Here is a 12,484-nt window from a genome sequence, read left to right on the forward strand (position 1 = left end):
GGGAAATAAAAAAAATGTACAGCTTCACCTATCAACATAAGTAAATCTGAAAACAAGTAGGGGAAAAAAGAAATTTGCAGAAGAATTCATATAATATGATTTCACGTGTGGTCATAAATAAGCAAAACGTAAGGAAATATTTTGGTTAAGGATGTCAAATTTTAAGAGAAGCAAAACAAAAAAAGACATCAGGCTACTCGGGATGCAGCTCCCTCAAAGGCGCAGGAGGCGGCATGTGAGAGCAGGAAACAGGCTGGAGACCGGGACGCTCCCGATGCTTCTGCATCCACCGCCCCATTTAATTGCTTTTCTCCTCACTTTACACTTACGATATACCCTTTTGTATGTCTTCAATATTTAATTAAAAACAACACAGAACAGCCTGTGGGGTAGAAAGCTACTGGGGAAAGCAGCGCGCAGAGCAAGGCGACAGAGCTATGAAAATGCGTTAGTGCAATTAAGTTCCACTTCCAGAACCCCACGTAGAGAGGCACTGAGAAGAGCAAAAAGCAACGTGCACCCCCTGTGCACTGGGGGAGAGAAACACCCCCACATGCTCTGCTCTGCTCTGGCAGGAGAACACCTGCAGTGTCTCTGTAACAAAGTCAGTAAAAAAAAAAAAGCACACACTTGCAGGAAACAGGAAGAGGACTGCAACATGGAAAAGTGACAGGCACGTGGTTTGGCAGTGACGGGCCCTGCCATCAGCCTGCCGGCCGCATGGCTCTCGTGCCCTGCCCTCCAGCCGGGGCCCGGGGGTGAGAGCACAGCAGTCCGCAAACTGATCTGTGTTCAGGTGGGTCATTACATCCGCCTACACTTACCGTTTATTAATTCCAGTAATGATTAGGAACCTATTGCATGTAAATATCAAATTTTATGATATATAACATGTATGTCAAAACAAAAAGCATTAATGAGAGAGGCAGCATGGCCCCACATTTCTGAAAGCCACTGTAAGGTCGGGTTTGACAGGAGAGAGCCTCATTCTCACGTCTGCACCAGCACGCAGCCTGGTGTGGTGCGGTGTTTTGGGCGAAGAGAATTCAGCTTCACACAAATAGAAAGTTGAAAAAGACAGAACGTGGTGGATGCCCTCAAAGGCTCTTGGAGACCCTGGGACCCTCGACCACACTGGAACAGCCGCTAGGCTAAAATTGTCCTGGTTCAAGTCTATAAACTAAACATGTGTAGCCATCTTCTGCTTCCTACACCAAAATGAAATAAATTACTAAAATTTCATTAATTAAAAATGTGTGACTGCATTTGAAAGCTAGGTGAGTGTGCATGAGGGCCCAGGGGAACCCACCACAGCACAGCTCTAGCATAAACAGTGGAAGTGGCATTTTACGAAGTCCCTGCATCGAGGCTGTGGGAGAAGCCAGGACCTGGAGGTGACGGCCAGATGGAGGCATCCAGGCAGAAGAAACCTTGCGCATCAGCCCCACTCTCCCTCGGGGATCGGGTGGCAGCAGCGAGGATCATCTGTCTGCAGGTGGGGGCTGGGATCTAGGAGGCCAGACCAGCGTCCAGTGCCAGGAGAAACAGGGTGCCACACACAGGAGGCCAACTACTCCCCAGCAATTCAGCCCATCCTTGCCCATTTGCACGTAACGCCGCCCATTCCAAACAGCTCCACCAGCGAAGGGCTCCTACCTACAGACTACGGAGAGTTTAACAGGAACCTTTACTGACGATCAAACATCGTCCAACACAGGCAATTCAGAAGAACCACTCAACACCGAAAGAGGCAACAATCTCATCCGATGGCAAAATGTGTATCTGAGGACAGAAAGTCGATATAGTACTCTGAAGAGGACCTTTAAAAAGATAATTAATATGATCAGAGAGAACCTTTACAAAAAGAACATTGTTTATTAACTTCCTAAAGTGAAAAAATATAATTGATGGGGGATATTCCCAATAGATGGACTAAAAAGTCATTAAACATATAGAGGAAGATGGGAGACATCTGTAATAGTGTCAACAATAAAAATTACTTTAAAAGAACATAAAGAAGAAGAGTTAGTGAGCTGGAAGACTGAGTTAAGGAATTCTTTCAAACACAGCCAAAGGGATAATAAGAGAAAAAAGGATGCATGTAGGTTAAACAGCGAGAAAGCTCCGGAAACCAGCACGCATCCAGAGGCAGGTCTGGAGAAGGTGACAGCTGATGCTGGGGACACAGCGGCGGGAAGGAGCGCCAGCCGAGGCTGGAAGACAGACCCTGGTGAGTTCTCCGTGCAGAAGAGGCCGGCTGCCGAGGGCAGGTGCTCGGCACCGCAGGCAGAATGCCCACCCGTGAGTCAGCATCGGGCTGACAGCAGAGACCGAATACACAGCCCCACAATGAGCAGCCTGCGTGAAAGAGTGCCCACCCACGATCTGCAGCCACCAGTCCAGGAAGTCGGTCCAGCAGCTAGAATAAGCCTCCCAGGAAGCCTGCCTGCTTTCTCTAAGTTAGACTTAGAGGATGTCAAACAATAACTTGCATAATTGACAGCTTCTCTAATTGGGTCCCTGCTTCCAACTCCGGACCAACTAGGGATGCCCTGCTTCTAGCAAGCCCACCTCCAGCTTCCTCCTCACGCTGCAGACAGCCTGCAGCCCTGGCACAGAAGCCTTCCCTTTTCTCCCCACTATAAAGCTTCCCCACGCCTCTGCCTGCGAGCCTACTGAAACCCAAGGATGGTGGCTGGCTTCCCAGCTACAGTTTGCTCCGCAAGAATAACCTCTGCTTGTTCTCATTGTTGGCCCCTGTGTATTTCCACAGTTATTGGGGAGGCTCCACTGAGCCCCGCCTGCACTGTGCATTGCATGGACCCCAGCCTTCAGCCAGGAGTGGTCCCCAGAGGCGGCCTGTGCCTCGCAGCTTGCCCAGTCTGCAACACAGCACCTGCCCTTGAATCCTGCTCTCTTTGTGTCCAGCTTGTTGGCTATTAACTCTCAGTTCTGCACGTGGATTTTGTTACTGGCTTACATCTGTTGGAATTCTGGTTGAATCAGACCGTTCCTTTTCATCTCTTCATGCTGTCTTTGTGTTTCTTTGTGCTATGGTGTCTGAAGGTGCTCTTTGTCGTAAGAAAGGGACGCAGGGGGCAGAATGCAGGCAAAGGCCTTCGAAGCCTGTCTGAGCCGGTCTTCTGGAGCTTCCAGCTCTCACCAGTGAGTGTCCCCTGGACAGGCTTTGCTGTGAGTCACCCACAGAACCAGACGAGGTTTTCCTTTGTTTTGTGTCCGCGAAGCTCGGCTTTAATTCAGAGCATTCTCTGTGGTTCTCCACCTGCCAGGGCACTGACCGCTGGGTCCACACGAGGGAGGGACAGCTCTCAGGCCAGGCACGGAACACAAGGACATGGGAGCATCACGTTCCTGCCAAACACCTCCCGCCCTCGCGGGGCTGTCCGAGCCCAGTCCCCTCCTCCCTGAACAAACTCCCGCTTCTCAGGAGCACTCTGATTGACATTCTAATTCTGTGTCTCTCTTTCTAAATGGCATAACCTACCAAGGGTGACCAGGGCCTGCAATGGCCTCTTTTGAGAAGGTTTGATTTAAACAGAATTGTTTATTTGCAAGGTGCCTTACAAAAGAAAGGCAGTAAGATTTCATAAGCCCAGTAAGTAGACAGAGGCCTCCAGATGAAATTCTGAAAGAACAGTTGCTTCACTGAAATATTCTCCAGCCAAAGCTAAGAAAACTTGGACAAACTTGCAAGAACAAAGGAGACTCACTTTCTTAGTACACTCCCCACGGGCCACCCACCAGCCTTGACCCAGCTGCCTCCCTCCACCCAGTCTCCCCGCTCTGTCCCCTCATCCTCTCACGGTTCTCCTCCCACACTTCCTCCCCGCTCTGCCCTTGTCCGGACCCCCCATCTGGTCCCAACCCCTTTCCTAAGCCCCAGAATGCCGGTGGCCTCTAAGGATCCTTCCCTGCCATGAGCCAGGTGTACAGGCAACTGTCGAACGTAAGCCTTGGACTTGAGGTGAATTGAGAGACACAATTAAAGTCCACCTTCACCCAGACAAGATCAGCAAACATTGACAGGAGGACTGAGAATTCTTTGGGTGGGTAGGCCCACAGCCCCGCAGGATCACCTGACCTGCATCAGCTGGGGTGCGTGTCGGTCGAAACCTCAGGTGCTAACTCCCGATGGCAAAAACTAATCTGATTCCATCTGGAAAATTACCTATAGAATCTTTTCCACAATAAACCTGAGAGGGTCAGGGTGGGTGTGGGGTGGGGTGGGAGTAAAGTAAGAACAATCCTAAAAGCCACAACTGAAACATTCCCCCCCAGAAAAAAAAAACAACACAAAATTGAACCGTAATTGAATCATGCAATCGAATAAGATGAAACTATAGATTTTCAGGATTGATTAGAAAGTAACTTCTAACAACAATCAGAGTTAAAGGGCTAATGTAGTAACAACCCTTTTGTTTTGTTTTGTCAATGGAGTTAAACCTGAAGTTGGAGACGGAATTTGAAAACAAATTAGGATGGCAAATAGTCCTTCATCTAAACCATAACACCTGGCAGGGCATTGCCGATCAGGCTTTAGAACAGAGAGACGGGACTCAGAGTCAGCTCGGCCTTGGAGGGCGAACAGCTGGGCGGCCCCCTGGCCAACCAGCCACGGGCTGACAAGGACACACAGACATTGTTAGCGGAGGAACACTGGAGACAAGACTGTCTCGTGTTATCAAAGGAAAACCAAGGTGAAGAGAGATCCTGCAACTGAAATCAATGCGGGCACCCGGAGGAGGGAAGAAGTGCTCCATAGTCTACCGAACTGTGGTGATCTTGGTAACTTGCGTTTTTAAGTGGAGCCCTGGGGTGTGGGAGGGAGCAGCAGCCTGCCTGCCTGCGGGACGGGGGATGCGGAGGGCGCGCCAGAGCCTGAGCACCGGCCACACCAGGACTGAGGGTGGAGGGCGCCGTGCAGTTCCTGGGTTAAGGCCAGCTTGGCCAATCAAAACCAGAAAGAGTGGACTTTGCTGAGCTCTGTGGGGTCTAATCTGAGGGGCGAGCAAGGGGAAGACCCTGGGAGTGGGGGCGTCTGCTTGTCCCTGGGCTGCGGGGCGAGTCGTAGCAGGAGCTGGTGCTCGTCTGTGACTCTGCAGGCTGTCCCTCTGGGCATGCGCTCCAGGGGCTGGTGTCAGGTCAGGGGCCCTTCAGACCACCTGGCCGGTGCACAGGATGCTAGCGACGCGACACCCCGATGTAGTTTAGCTGAAGTTGTAACACGGACCCGTACACACTTGAGGCCAGTTAATGACAAACAGCCCCCTCACCAACTCCTGGTGCCGCTTGTTCCGAGAGAAATGGGTGAACGACTTCCTGTGCGTGAAGCCCGCCACCTTTGCTTGACCGCATCCGCAGAACCAGCCTGTGCCACACAGGTGCGCACATTTCAAATTACCCACAGGTTTTCCCTGTGTCCAGCCCGGGACCGAAGCCGTGGGCCCCTGACTGGAAAATGTTTCTTCCTTCTTTGTGATACCACCCGTGCAAATTTAATAAAGAGAAGCTTTGAAAATGGAATGGTAACATCAAATTCTCACCAGAGGATTCGATTCTTCTCCGAAGTTTTAGAGGATGCTTCTACCCATAATCCACTTGTGTCTCCTCGGATGCACCTTTCTTCCCCCGCTGTATTTAAAGCCCCAAAGAAGGGTCTTGACCCTGTACCTGACGTTCTGTGGGCTGAAAATTTCACTGACGCAGGCGAGATAATTGGGACAGAACCTGCAGGAGTTCGTACAAAGCCTACCAAACCGCTGCCTGAACTTCCCCAACAGTACCTGAAGCCAGAAGGAAAAAAGAGGAATCAAGCCTATTTGGAAGCCCCACAAGGTCTTCCCACACCCTACCCTGTCCTTGCCACGCTTTCATCCCACCAACGAAGAACCATATGGTAAGGATTTCTACCTGTTTGAGACCTCAGGACCGTCCACCCACAAAGCCATTACCCCCCTTCCCCGTGGCACCCAACCCAAATGCCACCCTGCCACGGATTCCTCCCAAAGCCGTGGCCCTTTGCTCTGCTCTCTTTCTGGCTGCCTCGAGCCCAGGATGGTCGACATCCTTTGGCCTTTGCCTGGGGTGGGGGGCAACAGCATCTTCAGACAGTCACACCCAGGGGGCTTGCTGAGGCCCCTCCTGCATCTCCCAGGTCCTCAGTCGAGACCTCAAAGCCCTGTACTCCGTGACTGGCTCCTGATGCAGGGCGGTCTCCCACTCTGTTCGGGGCAAGGAAGCTCCCTTCCTCTCCGTCTCGGCACACAAGGCACACGAGGTTTCAGAAGGCAGATTTAAATTCTGCCCAGCAGTTACTTGGGGCGTGCCCTATCTAAAGGGCAAAGCGCTGTCTCCTGACAGACTGAAGGCTGTTCAGAAGTATCTTAGGCTCCCCGCAGATGGTGACTGAGAGGACTTCTAGGTTTAACTGGAAGTTGCAGATCTCGGGGGCCATGTTTTTTCTGATTGAAATAGCCTCTCTTTGAATTGACTAAGTCCTCAGGAAGAGCCCGCTGGCTCTGAGAGTTCAAACAGGACAGCAGTGGCCACCTGCCCTGGCATCCCCGCCTCCGGGAGCCCTTCCGTCTGTCCCATCTATCCGTGCAGAAGCAACCTGGACAGCCCTTGGGCTGTTAGCTCAACCTCGACAGAACCACCTAAAACTCACTGTTCATTATAGCCTGATCCTTGACCCAGCCCCAGAGGCTTGCCCGCCTGGTCTTAGGACGAGCAGCTGCCACTTCAAAAGCTTGATGCTTCTGCTTGGCTAGTCCCAGGCTCCCCAAGAACTCCTTCTGAAATGCTACTGCTCCCCGCCCCCAACCCTGCCGTCCACCCCTGCATGCCCCACCCCTGCCCCTCCCAGGAGAACAGAGCCTCCTCACTGTCTCCCCTCAGCGAGGGGAGTCTCTGGGCCTTGCTTAGATTTATTAGAGACTTCTACTGAGAAGCTCAGAAGTGACACTGGAGATGGTGTCACTAATCCAAGCTCTCCTTTAGACTGTAACGTCCTCTCCCTGGGATGAAGTCAGCCAAGAGAACAGAGCTACTGGGTGGCATCCAAGAGCTTGCTGGCTAGCCAAAGGCCAGTGGGAGAGGGTGCAACACAGGCTGGAAGTAGCCTACGGCTTTGGGTGCTTTGGAAACAAAGAGGCCTCGCACCTCTACCCAGAACCCCCATCGAAAATGGGGCAGGTTGAGCCAGTGTCGGATGCATCCTCTACCCAACTGAAAAGAGACGACACGAAAGCAGATGCTCCAACGCGTCACCGGGCCCCACACGCTCCTCCGACCGGGCTCAGGGCGACTCAAAGCGGCTGCTACAGGACAGCCACGCAGCAAACCGCCGGCACCAGACAGTGAAGGCAGCTGTGAGCAGCTACCAGAGGCACATCTGGAACAGAGCGGCAGGAGGCTGACAGCAATGGGGTGAGAAACAGGAGGCAAGTGACAAGGACATCCATTGCTAACATGTGTATGGCGTAGAACTGGAGGCAAGAAGGTGACATAGAAATATTTTCTACCGATTCGGGAAGAACCAGCCGCAAACCTCCTTCTGTTGTGAGTGGGCCCTACCTTGTTCCGAGTCTTCCGGAGTGTTTTCTCTCCACGTCTGCCTCCTGCTTGGCTTTGGGTCCCCTTGCCCGGCCCTGGGTCTCCCCAAGAAACGTCTCTCTCTGTGCTTTTCCCATGGGTATCCCTCTGTTACTTTTCTTGACACGTGGGAGTGGGGTGGTGGGACACTTGGGCACAGGGAGGTTCTCCCACCCGGACTCAGCCGGGGTCCTGGAGGTGGGCAATCACTGCACCTGGGGCAGGGGCGGGGGCGTGGCCTCCCCAGAAGGGCGGGGCTCTGCACGCTTCCCGCCCTTCTCCAGGGGTAAAGTCTTTTCTTTGCTCCAGCCGCCTCAAGCTACAGTTTTCCTCACTCTCCCACAGGAAGGTTAGTAACGCTTTATTTCACAGGGAGACAGGTATTAGTGGAGTTTCAGTTCCCCGCCCCCAGCCAGCACTGAGCTGAACACCTGGGGCTCCTGCGAGAAACACACCTGTAGGAGTTTGCGAACCTCCCCTATGTCTGCAGTCCCTCTCTTCACACAGCCCAGGCCCAGCCTTCAGGAACTCCGTGCACGTTGTGGCCCGAGTCTCCCACGGACGTCTGTGGTGTCTGCAGTCTTCCCGGGGAAGCAGCTGCACCTGTTAGATTCCTGCGGGAAAAGTCAAGCAATCCCCCGGAATCTGTGTCCCAGGAAGTGCTTCACCACAGGAACCACCCTTGCTTGCCCGCGTGACTCACACGGGATTTGCTGTCCACTCTGTCTCGACCCACAGAAGACTCACGACGACACCTGTGTCTGCCTGGCACAGGGCCAGGCACAGAGCTGTCCCCTGCACCCCGCCGACGTCCTGCCCTTCGTCTCCCCTCGAGGAGCTACAGTTAGAACTGCTCGTCCCCCAAAGCCAGCCAGACACAGAACCATTTCTAGTTTGGCCGAGACTCCTGATTGCAGAACAATTCCACTTGTGCCCCCTACCCGTCCACCCTCCCCGTGGACGTCCCAGGCAAAGCCGCCCCACCGAGACTCCGACCTTTGAACCGGGTGCTCTCGTCTCTGCAGCAGTCTTAATAAATCGCCTCCGTAACTGTCCAGGGCAGTTTTTCTCTGATACTAGATTTCAAGCTAGTTGCCCTGTGATTTCAGTTATTGGAAAACTCAAGGAAAGTCATTTGCAGCTCTTTTCCTGCTGCGTGGGAACAGTGTTACCTTCAACTCTCCATGACTCTGACTAAACCTGGAAGTCTTGGTTCTTTCCTTCAACTTACCACTTCCAGGATAAAGAGTTTGCTCCCCAGCACCTTCTGAAGGTGGCCAATCAGGCTTTTTACAAACTACAGCTATGAACCAATGGAGTTTAAGACTAAGGTTTTCAATCTATGGCAGTTACTCTTTTTACACTTAAACAGCCCGTCTCTGGCCAGCGGGAGCCCCTTCAAGTTGGCGACTCTGCAACCAGGTGACAGCTCAGGCTGTCTCGGAAAACTCCTCCACGCTCTGCACAACGTGTTGCCGTCTCGCCCGGCGCGTCCCAGCCCCGGTCTGGACTCAGCCACGTCTTCAGGCTGCCTTTGCACATCTCACTGGAAAGTAGCATTTTAAGACCGTGTGCTGGGCTCCAGTAGCGTTTCAACTCTTTATATAAAAAAGTGCATTCATTTATTTTTTATTAGGTCAACAACGAGGGAATAATATTGTTAGTCATACTATTATACTAATTAAATGAGATAAAGGATATAATCAAGACTTAATAAAGGCTCACTTTCTCACTTATTCTAAACATATTTAGTGAGCACACGCTTTGAGGTAGACATGTTCCAGGTATTGAGGATGGAGGTGGTGAAGAAAAAGACAATCCTCGGCCTGGTCAGGGTTTGCATTCTAGTGGAGAAAGGCAAGCAAGCAGATAATGACATAAACAGTAAACCACAAGTGCTGTGGAGAAAACTAAAGAGAGCAAGTGGCTCTGGGGGGTGGTGCTGGAGAAATGCCCTCGTTATTGTGCGTGTGTGACCCACTCAGAGAGATACAACTGGGCAGGCAGAGCCAGTGCATGGGTGCAAGAGTCTACCGCCAATGTCCTATCAGGCCTCCGAACTTGACAGATTACAGATGAATCAGTGTGTTGCGCCAGCCTATCCTCTCCGTCCTCCTCAGCCACACCCGGGGTAAAGACAAGGCTGGGTCTGCGTGCAGCAAGGGCACCTGCGTGCTGCCGGTGCCCGCAGGGGTGGGACTCGTGTGCTCCGCAGGCCCTCCCCCGAGGCTGGTGGGGGGACGCAAGGCACAGGGATGCGACAGCCTCCCCTGGGCAGGTGAGGGTGCACCTTAATACATTTCCATTATGTCTCCTCTCTCCCTATAGAGGTGAAATGCCATCCTTTTAAGAGGTAATAACCCCCAGCTCTGCTTCCTTAGGCCCACTGATGGGCCCTTGGGGACCCGCCAGCTCCCCTTGAGAACATTCTGCAGGGGGAGCCGGCACCCCTGTCAGCACAAGGAAGTTTTCACTGTAATGTCTGTTGACGTAGCACCAAAGAACCAAATAACAGCATTTCATCTGGCGATGCTTTCTGCAGGCAGCCACTGTTTGTGGGAAGCATTTAAGTGCCAGGGATGAATGACAGCCCTGACCACAGTTCCCATGCTTCCGCGAGAAGCGGGAATGCGGGTGCCTGACTGCTATAAAGCATCTTTACGGCGCTCTAAATTCTGTCGGTGCAGAGTAAACCGGGCACCAGAGACAAATTTCCGAGATTGTGTATATATCAATATAATAGACAGTCCAATCTATTTCTACGGTAATTGTTGTGTATATCTTAAAGATACATTTTTATTAAAAAGGAGATTTATTCTACATGGATGGCATTGCAAAGTTGCCCCCTAGTCGAATGGCATCAACTTTTCTGGATGACTCTGCAGAGTTGGTACTGGAGACACGTGTTTTCAGCATGCTGCTGTTTGGGGTCCCAGGTCACCCTAAAATACCTGAAGTCTTGGCTAAGAGATTATTAGGTCTCTTTAAAAAATCTCTGTATGTGCCCTTTATGATGACAGGGATGTGTGGGACCTGCGGTGACGACGATCTGGGTTAACCCTGTGCCTGCCTCGTTGCCATGGCAAACATGAGACGTCTACCTGCAGCTTCCTCCCCCAGGGCTCGCCTCTGGCCTGGGGACTCCTCGAAGCCTGAGCTGCATGTCACTGGTCCTCTCTTCCTCCCAGAGCTGGCACAGCACAGTGGGGACCGGTGAGGAGGTGGAGGAAACGAGTGGCGGTGGTTTTGTTAGTCTGCGCATCCTTCCTGCAACCCCCTCCCATTTAGACCCCTACCCCGAATCTGCCCTGTGGACTGTGGCCTCTCCACTGCCACACCTTTGCCCGTGGCCAGCTCCGGGAGAAGGTCCTTCCCCCACACCCTCAAGGACGTGTTCTCAGGGGGAGTTTGCCTCACAGAATTGCTGAGAGGCTGGAATCCGGTGAAACATGTCAACACATCTAGCACATGCTGACCACAGTGACCCTGAGCTTCCTTTTTACTGTCATAGACCCTGACCGCCATCTGAACTTCTGAGGACTGAACCCAGGCCACACGGTTTAGCTCCTGGGTAACAGTATTTCAGGCTGCTCAGGAACGGTCTCTTCTGGGCTGTCCCCAATTGAGGTGCCCCCCAATGAGGCCCCTCAAGTTCCATGCTTTATTTCCCTGAATTCAGAGTGTCTAGAGCACACTGAGGCACCTGGTAGCAACTCGACAAAAGCAGGCCACCAGCTTCCTCTCTGTGCCCCTCCCCTTTGCCTGTGCTGTGCACTATGGGGAGCGCTCTGTGGCCCCCAGCCCGGTGCTTTGCTTACTCTGTGATCCCGACTCTGCCTGCAGAAACCTGCCCCAGTGGCGGAAGGCTCATCCGAGCCTGGCCAGTCAGCTGCTCTCACGCAGGAACCTAACAACGGAACTGAAATAGAGCCCAGATGTCTGTGGACAGTTGAGGCGAGAACATGTAACCTTGACTGTGTGGGGGACCCATGTTCCACCCTGTGGACTGGGCAGTCAAAGCAAGAGGCATATGGAAAGAGAGGAGGAGGGGCAGTTAAGCGCAAAGGCAGGAACAAGAGATGGGGGTGCCCCGCCCGGCTTCTGGCTCCTGGTTCTGCTGGGGCCTCGGCAAGGCCAGCCACTTCCACTTCCTGCTCTCCCCTCTGGTGACATCCCCCTCTTCATTCGTTAGATCCCTCCCCACCCCATACCCAGGCTAGCTTGCTACTCAAAGATTCTGATTTGATATCATCTCTTTCTTTTGATTCTTTCTCTATCACCCCCACCCCCGGCCCCCAACCCCTGCCGCTTCCAATACATCAAAGAGCAACCTTTGGGAGCCCCGAGGGCTGGGAGCACATAGGGTTTCTTTTTCCTTTGCCGAATGGGTCCAGACCTGGGCTGAAGGGAGGGGGACAGTAGGCCTTGATAGTGGTTTGGACACTTGGAAGTCAACTTGACCTTTGCATTTCATCTGTCCGTGGCCAGCAGCCACTCCTATGACAAGTGGTCCTTGAGAGCATCAGGACATGGGGCAGAGAACTGTGACAACCACTGACTTCAGAGTCAGACACCCCCAAATGGCACTGCTTAGAAGAGGTGTGGCCAGGAGCTCCCTTGCTGAGAGTGTCTCCTCGTACAGCACCGGGGACAATTACAGGGCCGGTCTCAGGCCATGGGGCCCGGCCCACACCTGGCACACAGAGGTCCCCACTGTCCCTTCCATGCACCTTTCTGTGGTCAAGGAGAGAAGGAGGCACACAGGAATGAGATGCTGATTCTCAGACAACAATAATGTCTGTGGTTTCTTTGCAGAGAAATGCACAGAAGCCTGTGGACCCTAGAAGCCAGTTCAAGGACACAAGTGACC

This window comes from Phyllostomus hastatus, unplaced genomic scaffold (assembly GCF_019186645.2).
Source record: "Phyllostomus hastatus isolate PE091 unplaced genomic scaffold, TTU_PhHast_1.1 phas_contig_150, whole genome shotgun sequence".
NCBI classification, from domain to species: domain Eukaryota; kingdom Metazoa; phylum Chordata; class Mammalia; order Chiroptera; family Phyllostomidae; genus Phyllostomus; species Phyllostomus hastatus.